Below are 17,433 nucleotides of genomic sequence, written 5' to 3' on the forward strand. Positions count from 1 at the left end.
CACACGAACACAACTCTGCAAATGACAAGAAGAGAGAAAAATCACTAAGAGCCAAAATTGCATAAGAGAACTCACAAATGAGTTGCAAAACTCTTTAAACTCCAACTCCACCTCTAGTGGTCGAATGCTAGAAAAAAGGTTCTAAAAATGGGGTCTAGAAGCCATGAAAGGAGGATATCTGTTTTGAGAAAGTTGTTCCAACCCGTGGGGAACTCAACACTTGCGTAAAATGCACTAAAAATGCCTTGAAAGCTCATAGAAATTCTTCAACAATCATGATAAACTCCTAATTCAAGTTCTTTCTAAACTCTTTCTAAAAGCCTATATACCCTCCTCATGTCTCCAAACCAACTCAACTTCTACGAACAAGTCATTAAAAGTACTAAAGACCCTTTCCTCAAACTCAAATTTAACAATAAAGATCTGCTACCTCTATCCTTCTTGAACAACTTTAATTTATAATAAATGTCATCATCCCTTGTCACTGAGACTTAATCCAAGATACCTTCATTTGGCATAAAATTTGCCACCTCTTCTCTTGACCCCATATTGCATCTAAGACTTTTAACTTCACAAGGTGATTTATAACTATATCACTGAAGTAATATTAAATTACATTTTTAGAATAATTGCAATATTTACTTTAATAAAATGAAGACTCTTCTAACTTAAATAAATAATGTATAGAATTTGGGTTGATAATAACATTATTCATTATTTAAATAAAAATGCCTCTTATTTTCAGATTCATGAAGAGGTATTAATATAACTTTGGAGTCTGCCCTTTTAATGACCTAAACTTCATCATTCTTCTCCATTTGATCCTTCTGGAAGAGAACAGAAGAAAGAAGAAAGCAACCACAACAAGGGTTTTCTAAATTTTTAAAATTTTTTCTAGCTGCCTTTTTTCATTGAATCAGTTGAAGACTGTAATCTCACATTTTGCAGGCATGGTATGTATTCCTTCATGAGGTCATTTTAGCTTTGAAGTTTCTTGGAATATTTACTTTAAAAACACGTGACTTTATTTATTCAGCAGTATGTTCTATGATTTCTGCCCTCACAGGTTTGTATTGTGGTCGTATTTCCTACAATGGTTTGGTTCGAAATTTTTTTGAGCTCACCATTGTTGGATTTTTTTGTTGATACGTATCTACGCTGCTTTCATGGCACTTAACCTAGAGTTGTGATAAGACATGTTTAATCATTTTTGAAGCCTATTCTCCAACTATGACTAGGTCTTTATGGTTGAGCAAAGTGTGGCTTGCTTGTTGCATTTGGACGTCATTATTTGTTGCTACTGAAGCTATGAGTCTTGGAAATTTTCTCTTTGCTACGACTGATATGTTGCCATAGCTAAATATGGAGATTTTTGCTCCTTTTAGTTGATGGGACCACCAAAGTTTTTTCTCTGAAAAATTCTCCATTTTCTACTTTAACATGAGCTGAACGTTGAAACACAAGTATAAACTCATGTCTTAAGTACACGAGCTATTCCATTACTTCATATATTTCAACAAGGAAATGGATTTCTTTTGCTGGAGTTGACACGTTTACACTATTTTGCCAATATTTGACTCTTTTCATTTATGCACTCGATTCTTCTTTAGTTTCCTTCCAATAGATGTTTCTAGATGATGAGAATTTTCCTTTTTTCCATTATTGCTTTCTAGGTGCATAAAAATACATGAATATGGTGATTTATTCTTTGCTTCAGAATTTGCTGTTGTTGTTTTGATTGAAGAATGTCACACTCTTTTTCTTCTGCATTTGATCTTTTCATACTTGATTGCTTGATGCTTTGGTGCCATTTGAAATTATAATGCTCAATAGGTAAAATTAACCCTTCATGTAAAATCAGACGAGACTCTTTTTTCCTATGAGCTTGCAAACTTTGGAGTAAAGAAAATCTCAAACAAAAAGGAAACGAGAGCCTATCCTTGTACTTAAAGTGATTGAGGAACACAAAATGAAATTTATGAACACGCTTAGCTCTACCATCTAAAATAAAATACTCACGGATGCAAGAGAGTACGTCCTGCCAAATAACATTAATCTGACCTAGTTCATAAAAATCACCGTTCTTCTCTAGATTCTTTTCCTCTTCATCCATTTTGGGAAATTTTTTAAACACAACATTTGAAATACTTGTTTCTTTACTGAACTTTATGCCTTCCTTAGGCAAACCTGTCACCTCAGCTATGCACTCTTTAGTCAAATGCACTATCACCCCATGCAGGGAAATCCTATCTTCAATCTAGTTTTTTAAGAACGCCTCTGTAACATGAGGTTTACACCCATGAAGGCGCTCCAAATAAGTGGCGACATTACCCTTTTATAGAATTTGCTAAACAGAAGCTTTGGCCTTCCATGCCTTACAATTTATTGGCTCCTATTTTCTTGGTTCTCCGCCCATCTCCAAAGACTTCGAATTACTGCAAAAAGTCAAAGTTGAATAGACACGAAGAAATGATGATTTAATCAAAGACAATACATTAATTAAAACAACTGAGGCACACATTAAAACAGAGACGTGTGAAACCAAGATAAAAATCACATTAATGTACTTCCTCGTGGAGAGAACATTGACATCCGTGACCCCACACCCATATATCATTAAATTGCTAATCTTAGCAAATCTTTCCCTTCGTTGCATGAGTTGTATCATAATTAATAAGGGCTTTCAAATCCACATTCCTACTTAAGTCACCATGCCACATCATCTTATACCCCTTTTGGACAGCCTGGTTGGCAATCTAGTCAGCCATCGCATTACCTTCACGGAAAGAATGAGATATAATCACTTATTCAAATTTATTCATTAAAGATTTAATTTTCATAACACTAGCTTCAATCGACCAAGTAATCGAATTTTTATCATTAAGCATACTGACAATGTTTAAGGAATCTCCTTCCATCTAGAAGTTCCGAAAACTAGTTTCCCCTGCAAGCCTCATTGTATATAGAGTTGCAGTAGCCTCAACTTTATGATTGTTAGAGATACCAATAGGTATAGCAATAATATCTATTATATTACCTGTATGATCTTTCAAAACTCCTCCACAACCTACTTTGCCTGGGTTTCCCTTAGCAACACCATCAAAGTTCCCTTTAAGCCATCCAATAGGGGGAGCCTTCCATCTAGTCTTCAATCTTGGGTCTTTTAAAAAAAAAAATGTAAGAACCTTTGGATAACATTGGATTGTTAATTTGAAAGTCTTGATCGCATCTTCTCTGAGATTTAAAACTTTCCTTTATTGCCCTAACAATATTTTGGCCAAGCACCCACCTTGGCATTTCTTTATTTCTAAAGATTCTGTTGTTTCTTTCTTTCCAAATACCCCACCAGAGATGGGGAAGAGTAATCTTCCATAGAAAATCAACATCAGTATCCTTAGATGGACAACTCCAACTTTTAAAATAAAGTTCAACATTATTTTGATGAACCCAAGTTATGTTCGAATAATTGAGAATAGAGCTCCATACTTGTTGACTGTAAGAATAGTTTAAAAATAAATGATCTCTATCTTCAAAACCTCCTTTACATAAACTACACTTGTTAACCACATTAATGCTTCTTTTTTGCAAATTATCTTAAGTGAGAATTTTGTTTTGAAGCAAAATCCAATAAAAGATATTTATTTTTGGTATGAGACCCTTTATCCAAGCTTAATTTTGTCCATAAAGGTTGATTACCTTTTTCCTTAGGTTTAAAAATAGAAGAAACTTTAAACTGGCCACTAGGATCAATAGTCCATATCATCTTATCCTCCTGATGGGGATACAACGAAAAGGCATTCAAACTAATATGGATGTTATGAAAACCCTGGTCAACATCAACCAAGTTAACCCAACTGTTGTTATGTCAATAATGTCCCACAAAAGTCCCATACAGTTGTTTACATCTGTCAACTTGGATTCTATCCTCAAAGTCCTCAATCAGGGGATGATCCATTAACCAAGAATCTTCCCAAAATCTTACCTTCTGCCCATTTCCAATTTTCCATGAATAACCTTTGGTTAAGGTACTCTTAGTTCCCTGAACAACTCCCCAAATAGTAGAAGCGAAGAGAACATCAGGAGATGATAGAAAATCAGATAAAGAATTAGCATAAAAAAGATACTTATGTTTCCATATAGTAATCCATTCCTTGTCATCATGATAAACTCTCCATCCTTGTTTAGCCAGAAGAGCTCTATTCATACTTTGTATAGACCTGATTCCCAATCCACCTTCCCTGATGGGCTTACAGATTTGATCCCAGGCAACTAGAGCCATTCTCTTCCTTTCCTTAGTTCCAGTCTAGAGAAAATTTCTTTGAATTTTATCAATAGTATTTGCAAATTTCACTGGTATTCTGAAAAGACTCAAAGCATAAGTAGGGATACTTTGGAGATAGGCTTTAAGGAGGGCAATTTTACCAGCTTGACTCAAAAGGTTACCCTTCCAACCCACCAATTTCTTGTTAAATTTCTTTATGAGATCTTCCCAAAAAGAATCAGGAACTTTTGGTCCCAAAGGAAGACCCAAATAAATACAAGGAAAAGATCCTATTGAGCACCCTAGAATTTTGGCAATTTGTTTTGTCTTGGAATAGGGGTATTAATAAAAAACAAAGAGCTCTTGTTCCAATTTACCAACTGACCTGAAGCAGAATACTACAAATTAAGGGCTTGCTTAAGATCTCTAGCTTCCTTGACTTTAGCTTTGCCCATGAAAATAATATCATCGACAAATTGACCATGAGAACAAGTACGAGGTTGAGAAGAAGGCTCCAAATCTTTAATATCCCCTTGTAAATCCAATTTCCCAATATATCTTCCCAAGCAATTAGCCATAATAATAAAAAGAATAAGGGATAAAGGGTCTCCCCTGTCTCAATCCTCTAGAAGGACTAAAAAATTCAGTAGAACAACCATTCACTAAGACAACTATAGAAGTAGTAGAGATCAACTGATAAATAAATTTTACAATCTTATGATCAAACCCAAAGGCCTGTAAAATCTTAACGAGTAAATCCCATTCAACTTTGTCATAGGCTTTTGCAATATCAACTTTCATGATAAAACCTTGATTATTAGAACATGATAAAAAATGAATATTCTCATGAGCAACAATGACACAATTAAGAATTTGCCTACTTGGGACAAAACCATTTTGTTGAACAACAATAAGAGAAGGAAGCACCAACAATAACCTGGATGTGAGGACTTTTGAAATAATCTTGTAAAAGGAATTACTGAGACTAATAGGCATGAACTGGTCTGGAGAATCAACCCCAATCTTTTTAGGAAATAAGACATGGGAAGATAGAACTGATTTTCTTAAGCATTCTTTTTGCCCCAAAAAATTCCTTAACAACATCACAAACATCTCTTCCAACCAGCTTCCATGCCTTCTGGAAAAAGAACATGGGAAATCCATCTGGTCCTGGCGACTTGTCCCCTCCTAAGGAGCAAACAACTTTTAAGATTTCTTCTTCCTTAGGAATGGAACCTAACAATTTATTTTGTTCCTTAGTAATTAGAGAAGGAATCACCTTTAAAAGTTCAGCCTGGTGAGCAGGATCAATGTTAGGGTCAGCGATCATTAAAGAAGAAAAGAAGGAGACCATGTCTTCCGAAATATCCTTTTCCTCAGTAATCTTCAAATCACCCTTTTTAAGATATGAGATACGAGTTTTAGCTCTATGCTTCAGAGTAGAAAGATGAAAAAACCTAGTATTCTTATCTCCTTCATTTAGCTAGATCGATCTGCATCTTTGCCTCCAATAGATTTTCTCTTTAGTAGCAATGTCATGATATTCTACAAATTTTTCATTCTCTTCTCTTACAAGGTTAGAAGTATATTCTTCCTTCTGTATCTTGTCCTAGATAATTTGGAGATTTTCCTTAATACTTGCTGTACTCTAAAAAATATTACCAAAACATATTTTATTCCATATTTTAACCTCCTTTTTAATATTTCTTAATTTTGAGGCCACTCTAAAAAGAGCAGTTCCTTCAACATCTATATTCCATCATTCAACCAATTTACTTTCAAATTGTGGATGCTGCATCCACATTTTTTCAAACCTAAAAGGAAAGTTTTTCTTGAGATTTATCTTATCAGTAGAAAAAATAAAGGGAAATGATTTGACCCAATTTTCTGAAGAGCCTCCAGTTTGCAAACAAACTCTTTAGTCCAATCAAGAGAAATAAGAGCTCTATCCAATCGAGCCTGAATGCAATCATTACCTAGCCTCTTATTACTCTAGGTAAACTCAATTCCATGAAGATCCATATCCATTAAACCCTCCTTGTTAATGAAGTCCATAAGATCCAGTCTCCCTTCCAGCTCACTCACATTACCTCCCTTTTTTTCATGGTCATAAAGAGGAAATTGAAGTCCCCTATGAAAATCCATCGACCAAAGTAATCTTTACTCTTTATATGAGAAAGAGTGTCACGTACCTTTTTCCTAAGATTCTTAATATTTGGAGCATACATATTAACAATCTACCAATCATTATTCTAATCAATGCTAGTAATTTTAACCACCATGAAATGTTTACTAGCATTCAACACAGTTCCTTAGTAATAAGATTTCTTCCATAACATCAGAGTTCCCCCTAAAGCTCCTTCTGAACTGCTTGCTTTTAAACAATAATCTTTAAAAGATTTAATTTGTTCAACTCTCTCCTTTTCCATCTTTGTTTCTTGCAGTAATAGAAATTCTGGGTTATACTCTCTAACAAAATTCCTAACAACATCAAGTTTATGACTACTATTCAAACCCCTAATATTCCAAGTAATAATTTTCATATCTATTTTTTAAGGGTAAAATCGAGAATAGTTGCCTATCTTCCATTAGCAATATTCTACATACTTTTCATTTCTCTAGTTCTCTTAGAAGATTTCCTTCCAGGTTTCTCCAGAGTACCAACATTTGGTTTCACTTTGGCTTGCTGCTCCAATTTACTACGAGTCTCCACTCCTTTAAGAACTGTAGTACTCTTCTTTTCTATCTTTTTCCTTTCACTCAGTTTATGTTTAAGATCCGTACCTTCCTCCTTTATCCCCTCAAGCTCAAATTCATTCCTAAAGGGAACAATTTATTTGCACAGGCATTTCGAGAGACTTTGGAGTAACATTTTGATTTTTAATCAACTGGAGATTCTGAGAATCTTTCGGCACCCTCAATTTACTAGAGTCAAACAAAATTTCCCCCTCCTCTAATTCATCCATCTCAACTAGATCTTCCTAGTTTGCATCAGTCTTTTGATAAATTACTAGCTGTTTTGTCATATCCATTATATTTTCTATATTTTGCTCAGCTGATGTAGATTCAAGCATCATCCCAACCCCCTAATTTTCAAAGCTCAAGTTTTCTTTCAAGGCTGAATTTGACATTTTACCAGTAACTTGAAATTCCAAGTTCAATTTATCCTTCATATCTTTCATATGAGTAACTTTAGGTTTCCAAAATTTCTTTTGGAATTTTTCTTCTTTCTTTTAATCTTCCTTTTCAGCTTAGGATTTTTCTTGCCTTTATTAGGATAGTTTTTCACCCAATGGCCTTGTTTTTTTATAGGCAAAGCAGGTATTTGGAAGATCTTCATATATAATTTCCTATATTCTTTTCCCTAGTTTTGAAATTAGTTCCACTTTTTCTGAGAGGTGATTCAAGTTTTCCACTTTCACATATAATCTGGCACTTTGAAGTTTAGATTTCGAGGATGTTGCATGATCCATAGTAACTAGTTCCCCAAAGGAGCTAGCAATTCCTTTAAAGATATCTTCATGCCAAAATTCTAAAGGAAGTCCAGGGAGTCTAACCCAAATCAGTTTAGTTAAGAAGAAAGCATTAGTTAAATCCATATTTGGCTCCCATTTTTTAATAGTGAGAGTACTTTTTCCAAACAACCATGGACCTCCACAGAGAACCACATTCATATCTTCTTTACAATTAAAAATAAATGAGAAGAATCCATTCAACAGAGGGGCTATATCGACTTCACCACAGATAACCCATTTCTGTTTAGTCATTTTTTTCAAAGTTTCTATATCTGGTCTAGCCCCCATAACTTTTCCCACAAGAGTAAACTCCATAGAAGATATAGAGAAATCAATGATTGGGTTTGGAATAAAAATTTGGAACTCACCTTTCTTCCAGACAGATTTTGAAGTGACCGGCAGGAAGGATGATTTACCACTAGGTTTCCTACTAAATAGGGAAGACCATGTCCTTTGATCACTAAACCCTTTCCTTAACTCTTCTGATTTCCTCTCAAAATTGACCTCCACACTCTCCAAAGGATTCTTTTCATTCTCGAATACTTGACCAGGCATGTGATTTGCAGTGGAAGAATCCAAAGAAAGACCCTGGACCCCACAACTAGTGGTATCAACATCTGTAGTTTTTCAGTATTAGCCAAATTATTCTCGATTCTTCCTTCTGTCCCATTAGCTTTTGCTAGATTTTCCTCTATTTGTCCTTCTGTCCCCCTAGAATCAGTACCTCCTACTAGATTCTCCCCTATCAATTTCCCGCCTAGCAGGGAATCGACCAATTCAAAAACACTAAGAGCACCAGCCATGAAATATGCAAGGATTGGTATTCAAACTATTCTGGATCAAATAAAAAATGATGTTGACATACTATTGTTCTGATTATCTTGCTTAATACACTCAATTGCTCATCCCGAATCCTTTTGTTTGCATACAAAACACCTTTTCTTGCAGACTTGATCTACTTCTATCTAGTTCATAGCTTTCAACCCCATGATTCCTTTTTTGTTCCCAGTGTGACCATGCTGTTCAATTAACAATAGTTCACTATTTTGTTATTTTAACATATTTTGTGAACATATTGCTACTGTCATTCAGTAATACATTCATGAACCTGAAGCTCTATTTAATTCTTTGTACTTGGGGATAATGCAATGATTGATATATTTCATTTTCCTTTTTTATGCAAGTGTAATGATATGATAGTAAAGTAGACAATAATGTATGAGATGAGGTTTCCTCCATTGCTTAGATTTTTTGATCTAACCCATTCTACATGTTTGCAGGACACGGTTCATGAATCAACTCAATGTAGCAACAAGAGATCTGAATAGGAAAAATAAGATAACCAGTCATTGCATCAAGCAATGGCTGGTTCCCCTTGACTCTCTACATCTTTCTTTGCTTTTCCTTTCATTACTTGGCATTTGCATAGATAAGAAGCATTATTATCAATGGACTACTCTCACAACCAATTGTGTGAGAGGCTTTTACTTTCAGCATTTTGTTTCATTTCATCATTTGCAAATATTAGTTGTATCTATCTTGATTAATAATACAAGGACATTCTTGTGTGAAATGAATGACATTCATGCACTTTCTTTGTCTTCATACTTAAATTTTACATGTGTGCAAATTTTTGAGTAACAATAGTATCAACATCACTTCAATAGTCCTGACGCTTTTAACTAGAAAAACTAAAAATTGGCGCACATATGAATATCTCTTGTTTCTTAAGACCAAGCAATATGCTAATTAGTTTTTCATTTAGTTCAATTTTTTCACCCTTGGATTTTGACCTTGGGACCAAGCTCAAAGGAAATCAAATCCCACAAATCTGCCCAAATTCAGAAGACATACTAAAGTGATAGAATTACATGCTAACACTTATCCAGGCATGCTTACATTCTAAAATCAAGTTGATAATATGGGTAGTGCAGGTGGGGCAAATCGATTACCTTTCTTGATGTAGCCTATAATTACAATCCCTTGCATTGTAGGTTTTATCAGCCACAATAAGGTTTTGCAAAGTGAGAATCATACACTTGTTCATTGACCAGTTCTACACATTGTCTTGATTTCTGGGTAAATAAGACTTTGATTGGAGGCGACAATTTTCAGTTATTGCATAGAAACTTGAAAAATCTATTGATTTGAATGAACATATACTTGGCCAATAAAGAGTTGATAAAGAACCTCAATGGCTTGCATTTCATGTAGATTTTTATTATTGAACTCTACTTTTGATTTTACTTGTATATGTTACAAATTTACCATAATAAATTCAGAGTTTTAAGGTTTGTTTTAGGTTAAAAAAATATTTTGAAGGAAGCAATAGGATTGAAATACAAAGAATACACCATGCTATGATAAGTTGGTAATCATGGACTAAGAAAAATACTGATATGAATATTTATTGCATCTAGGAGAATTTATGTTTTCATGATCATTGCAGAGGTTTTGTGTAGATCTTTGTAGTCAACAAAAAATGTCGGGGACATAAAATGGTTAATTGGTGATTGGGGAAGTGAATCCATTCTATTTTTGACCTTTTTGGTGGCACAATAGTTTGGGGCAACTGAATATAAGGAATTTGGAAGCTCAAAGAAGATTCTTGATGGATAGTCCTAAACATCTAGGGAAAAGATTAATTCAAATAAATTTGTTATCTGTTCTTCAATCAACATTAGCAGATGTTTGGGTTTCCAAATAGGATTATTTCCAAATAAATATTTAGGTATGGGCCTCTTTCTTTTTAAGGGCATGGTAGACATATTCCAATAGCATAGCCTCATAGAAAGGTAGGTGTCTCAACTTAGCAATGAGAAATTTCTCAAACCAATATTACAGTTCGTGTGCATTCAACCATTTTTATCATGCATTCCCTCCATTTTTCTTTAGGCACATCAACATGATCGTGCAAAATTTCTTGTGGCGGGTCTTTGAAAAAGACCTCTAGCTATTCTTCACACAAAATGGCATTGCCATGACATGACATGGCATGCATTTATGGTGGGAAAACATGGTGAGAGGAGACATCGATGGGAGGTGGCAAGGGGATGAAGTCAAAAATGAAAAGAGTAAGGTGGATGACAAACGATGAGGGGTTTGTCAGCGAATGGTCCAATGCCATCAATAATTTTAAAAGAAGGCATTCAAAATTAAAACTATTCTTCATTGCGATGATCACTAATGAAAAACACACTTTAACAATTTAAAAACATTTTCCCCCTATTTTAACATTTGAAATACGTTGCGACTTGCATAAAGTTTGTTTGTTTATGAAACGTGTCCATGTATGAAGTTGAGCTACCTGGAGTCAATCTCATAGAGGTTAGAGGAGGATATATTTGGTAGTCACAAAGAGGCACTATAGGAGGTTGGGGAAAGGAATTTAATATGTAAGTTTCTTTTACAAAACCTCATTTTTAGGGCATTTCTAAGTTGCAATGACACTTTGTTTTCCAACTTCTTGTGAGGGGCTCCTAATGTTTTGTGTAATAGTAGTGTCATTCATTCATAGATAGGTTCATGGGAATTTTTTGGCGGTCTAGTTGTTAGTTGCAATGGTTATATCCTTTTTTAGGTGTGTATATCAAGCCCTTACAATATTTTGCTTGTCTGCCATTTTCTTTTGGGTGGACGATTTTATTTAGGGATTTTTTATGCTTATTCATATGTGATAGCTTCAAAAATAAATACTCTACAAAGTTTAATTATTTGAAAATAGTGTAGAAAACTATCTTGTTCTTAAAGGTACCTTACTCAATGTTTTGAACTTCTTAATTTGTGTAATGATAGAGGTAGAAAACAAAGATTTTGTGGGTGGTCTAGTTTATTTTTGGTGTGTTTGTTTGGGATATTTTGATTATTGGGGAGATTGTTGGAGGGTAAAATTATTGCTAGTTATGTTTGGCATTAATGATTTTCCAATGATGTCATTATGTGGGTAAAAGCACAGATCTGTGTCATTGTTTATGATACCAAAACCTGTTTTGGTCAAATCTCATTTCTCTATCAAAACTCAAATTTTTTCAAAAACTAAAAATACCCTTTTATAGATCTCAGATTCAATATCATCATTATATAAATTTTTGAGTGTTTTGATTAGTTATAATATGTTATAATCTCAAAATATTATAAGTTGATATTTCAACATTTCAGAAGATGCTCCCTCAAAAAAAGAAAATAAATAGTAAATCATATCAAAAAAATTAAAAAATTATATTTATATCTTGAGGAGAGAATCCTCTTCACAAATATGCAATTTTTTTTCAAGAAGGTATAGATTTGATAGGGAAGTTTTGACGGGAGGAAAAAATTGTTGGATTCTAATAAGGTCGAACTTGAGTACTTATAACAAAGAAAATATACATAAAAAATAATTATTTCTTTTTTTGTTCACTAGCTATACATGTCATCTATAAAATATTTTCAAATCAGAAGAAAAATATATTATTTGCATATACTTGTTTATGGTTTTGATTTGGTTATAATTGATTCACCCCCTCCCCCTCCTGCTCAATTGTGTGTGGTGCATTATTATCACTAACAAATGGGTAGAGCTCTTTGGTCCTCTTTTTGAAGCTAAACAACTTGAGGAGATCATGACCTTTAAGAATGATGGTTTAAAGTTTGATGGAACAAAACTATGCCCTATGGAAAAAATGATGATTACACGCTTAATTTGTATGGGTATAGGGCATTGGAACATCCTAAAGGATCTCTACTAGATTCCAGATCTTGTGAATGCAAATCAAACACAAATGGATTTTTTTAATTGTAATATGATTGCTAAGGATGCCCTACTCAAGGCTCTAATTGATACCTAATGTACTAATGTGATGGAACATGGGACTTCTGATGAGATTTGGGTAAAATTTTAATCACTTTATGAAGGAAACAAGTTTGTGCAACAAGCCATGTTACAAATTTTAAATGAAAGTTGGAATCTATGAGGATGGGTGAAGATGAGAACATCAGGACATATGTGTAGAAGATGCTAGAAGTTGTTTATACAATTAGAGCTGCTGAAGAAGAAATCATGTCAAAATTTCTCAGATCCTTTCCATCTTTCTATGGCACCAAAGAAGAAACCGTGTCAAATTTTCTTAGATCCTTCCCATCTTTCTATGACCCCAAGGTTGCTACTATCGAGTAGATCAAAATAATTAAGGTTGTGACAAGATAAACACTTGTTGGTAAGTTATTTTTTTTGAAATGAATAAACTTGGAGATATTTTACCTAAAGTAGAATTGACATTTAAAGCTACTATTTCTAAGGGAAAGAATAATATTGATTATGATAGTTCTCCAAGCTCTATGAGTTCAAGAAGACTTGGTAGATATGCTAAGGAATGAGAAGAAAATGAAGAAGAGGAAATAAAGCAAGAAGAATTAGAAGCCATGCTTGCAACAATGTTACCAAGAAGTGAAGGAAAGTATAAAGGAAAACTGCCTTTGAAAGGTTTTGCATGTAATAATATTGATCATTTTGCATCTAAATTTCTAGAGACAGTTCGTAAACATAAAGTAAGTTTAAACCTATATATTAGAAGAAATGTTATTATACTACTAATAATGGTGCTATTGACAATGAATTTGAAAACAGTGAGCATGAAGTTGTATTTATTGCTATTAAAGATGAAACCCCTATGATTGAAGAAAAAGCCCTAGTTACTCGAATAGAGTAGAAGGATGAATGGATAATAGACAATGGATGTTCACACCAAATGGAAGGTTATGTGAATAAATTTGTGAGGCTTGATAAATATGATGCTAGTGATGTTATATCTGCTGACAACACTCCTTGTTTGATCAAAGGAAGAGGTTTAGTTACTCTTGATGGTAGGAACAATATTGATGATGTTTTATTTGTTGATAGACTAAAGCATAAACTTTTGAGTGTTGGACATTTGGTTGAAAAAGGTTACAATTTACTATTTATGGCTAGAAATTGCACTATTATAAATGATTTAGGAATTGAGATTGCATTTGATACAAAACCTAGAGGTAATGTATTTCATTTGAACTCAAGTGAGAATAGATGTTTGGTTGTGAAGATTGATGATAATTGGCTATGGCATAAGAGATCTTTTCATGTAAGTTTGATAACATTGTGAAGATCAGTACTACTAATGATGTTAGATATTTACCAAAGTTGATAAAGCCTATTAACACTTTATGCAAGGAATGCACTATGGGGTGAAAATAAGAACATAACATAGCTACATAAGTTTTAGATTTGGTTCATACAAATCTATCTGGTCAGACTAAGAAAAGGAATATGTATGGCGAGAGATATTTCATTATATTCATTGATGATTATTGTAGAATGACGTGGGTTGTATTTTTGAAGGAAAAGTCACAAACTTTTGATAAATTTAAGATACTTAAAGCAAAAGTTGAGACTGAATCTGGAATGAAGCTGAAATGTTTAAGATCAGATCATGGTGGAGAGTTTACATGAGGAGAATTCAATGCACATTGTGAAGAACAAAGAATAAGGAGACGTATGTCCACTCCTAGAACCCCTCAACAAAATGGGATATAAGAGTGAAGCAACAAGAAAATCCTAGATATTGCAACGACTATGATGTTGGAAGGAAAAGTACCTTAGATGCATTGGAGAGAAGCTATTTCTACCACGATTTACACATTGAACATAATTCATATAAAACATGGCATTGATAAGACACCTTATAAACTATAGTGTGAACACATGCCTATAGGTAAGTATTTTAAAATTTTTGGAAAAAAATGTTTATTAAGAGAGACGATGACATAGAAAAGTTTGATCTTAGAAGTGATGAAGGAATATTCCTTAGTTATTCTACTAAGAGAAAAACCTACAGATCTTATAATCACAGATTAAAGAAACTTGTTGAGAGTGCTAATGTCAAAGTTGATGAATGATTTTAGATACAAGAGAGATTGTCCAGTAATGAATTAGATGATGATGATGATGATTTGTTATAGGTCATAAAATAGAAAAATAAGAATCAATATAGAGATCAAGAAGGTTTAGTTGAAGAAATTGGCAATGGAATTGAAGATGATGATTTTCACGCTTTGAAGACTTTGAGGTATGTAAGCTTACTCATACTAAAGATTAGATTATTGAAGATGATAAACAATGAGTTATGACTAGATGTAATATTTCTACACATCAAATTTGTTTCATTTCTACACATCAAATTTGTTTCATTTCATAGGTTGAGCCTAAAGTGTTAATGAATCTTGCAAATATAATAACTAGATTAAAGCTATAAAAGACGAGTTGGACTAGACTAAGAAGAACATGACTATGATTTTAGTTCCCAAACCTAAAGAAAAAGATATTGTTGGAATTAAATGGTGTTTTAGAACAAGTTGAATGAAAATGGTGAAGTGATTAGAAACAAAGTTAGATTGGTTTGAGAAGGATGTTCACAGATGAAAGATCTAGATTTTGATGAAACATTTGTACTTGTTGCTAGAATTGAATTTGTTAGAATGTTTCTTGCTTATGTTTCTTACAAAATTCCAAGGTATATTAGACCAAAGGTTAAATCAACATTTCTAAATGGAGATCTTGAGGAATAAGTCTATGTTGAGAAACCACATAGATTCATAGTTAATCAAAAGTACATGGTTTAGCGATTGAAGAAAGATTAATATTGACTTGGTATGCAAGGTTGTAAAAATATTTATTGAAGCTTGGATTACATAAGGTACTGCAAACAATAAATATATTTTAAAATTAATCTAATATCATTTTGATCATTGGAGATTTTGTGGATGATATCTATTTTGGTAGTGATGATAAGATGAGATCAGATTTTTCTAATGAGATGGAGAAGGAATTTGAGATATCTATGGTAGGTGAGATGAAATTCTTGCTTGGTTCTCAAATTACTCAAATTGAGACATGGATTCATACCACATATAAATTATGTACAAAAAATATTGAATAAATTTGGTATGGAAGGTTTAAAGCCAGTTGTATAGTAGATATGAAGGAAACATATGTTCTTCTATTAAAAGGATATTTAGATACCTGAAAGGAACAATTTATTATGAATATGGTATGAAAGAGATGATTATTTTACACTTTATATAAAAAATATTATTATCATAACATGCTAAGTCTAGAGTGGGATTGTATTTTCTATCATTTGATGGGTATGGGGAGGATATTCGATCAATATTGTTAGCTCGCCCTATTATTATGAGAAAGCTTTTAGATGGTCCATATTGACAAGTGAGATTTTTTTGGAAATCTAATGGGAATGTAGGATGCTGGGGGTGGGGGCGGGGGCAGGGGGCATGAATATGAATCTTTAATATTTTTACCACTTCAAACATAAACCTTATTCACACTTAATTCACCATGTACCTCAACCTTAACCTTAACCATGCATCATCATGTCATAACATGTAATATCAGATATAACATCTAATAACATGAATAACATGCATAAATAAGTGATCAACACATAACACAAGATTTGGTAATGCATAAACCCTCCAAGGTGAAGGTAAAACTGCAGTGTTGATAGCACCCAAAAAATCTTCACCACTGCAGCAATAAAGTATGCCTTTTAGGGCTATAAATTTGATCACTTTTGATGATCTACCTTGTGAGGGGTATTTTGTGTTAAATGCTAATAAGAATTTGTAAGTCTACTTTGATTAAAGGATTTTTACATGACAATAAAGTGAGCAGTCTGTTAGGAGATTTACAATAGGCCTATTAGTACCACTCTGTGAAGATATTCACTTGATACACTTGTTAGAATGTAATAGTACCTTGATCCTTCAATTTTCACTAGAATGCTCATAACATGTATTCTCTATCCAAATTATAACCACCTCTCTTGATTGATTTACAATAACTCTTCATTACACTGCTTGGTCACCATACTCCTTAACACTTAACTCCATTGATTCACCTTTAGCTTCACATTCATGCATTCCTCTTGCTCGAAAAAATAATTATTGGCTTGAAACCCTTATTAACCATCTCACAAAGCTTCTAGATCTTGATCAATGATTAGGATTCATTATTTTTGCCGCATAGTCTTCCTATTTTCTAATTGGTTGATCATAGAACATAGGGATTAATGATGTGTAGTCACAAACGTAATTACCTCCTTGATTTTCTCCTCAAACATAGAAACACATTTCCAACTCAAAAAAAAATAGTTTACATATGATTATATGCCATTCTAAACTCAAATTAAAAAACTGAATTACTTGGCACATATACCTCATGATGCTCGGCTATGCTTGTTTCTTCATGTTGTTCTTCAACATGAACTATGCTTGGCTTGAACTATTTCAACTTTGAACTACTCAACTTATATAGCACTCAATTGATATGATGTGTTTCCCTTAAGCTTCTTAGAAAAAATAATGTTTGATGACTATGTGTTTGACAATTGTATCTGCCTTATCACATAAACTTGTAAACTTCTGCACTTTATGACTTGGCCTATATTGTGGCTTGATTGCAGTGTTGACCGACCAACTCTTCCCAGTAAATGACTAAGTGTTTTGCACTAATAGGAAATACTAAGATTTCCCTAAGGGTCAATAATCTCCCCCTTTGGCATTAGTGGCAAATATACATATCATGCTCAAACTCTATCATAACAAAACTTTGAAACATTAACTTCCCCT

The sequence above is a fragment of the Cupressus sempervirens genome, chromosome 8, assembly GCF_028749045.1.
Source record: "Cupressus sempervirens isolate cs-2001-9-10 chromosome 8, ASM2874904v1, whole genome shotgun sequence".
Classification (NCBI taxonomy): domain Eukaryota; kingdom Viridiplantae; phylum Streptophyta; class Pinopsida; order Cupressales; family Cupressaceae; genus Cupressus; species Cupressus sempervirens.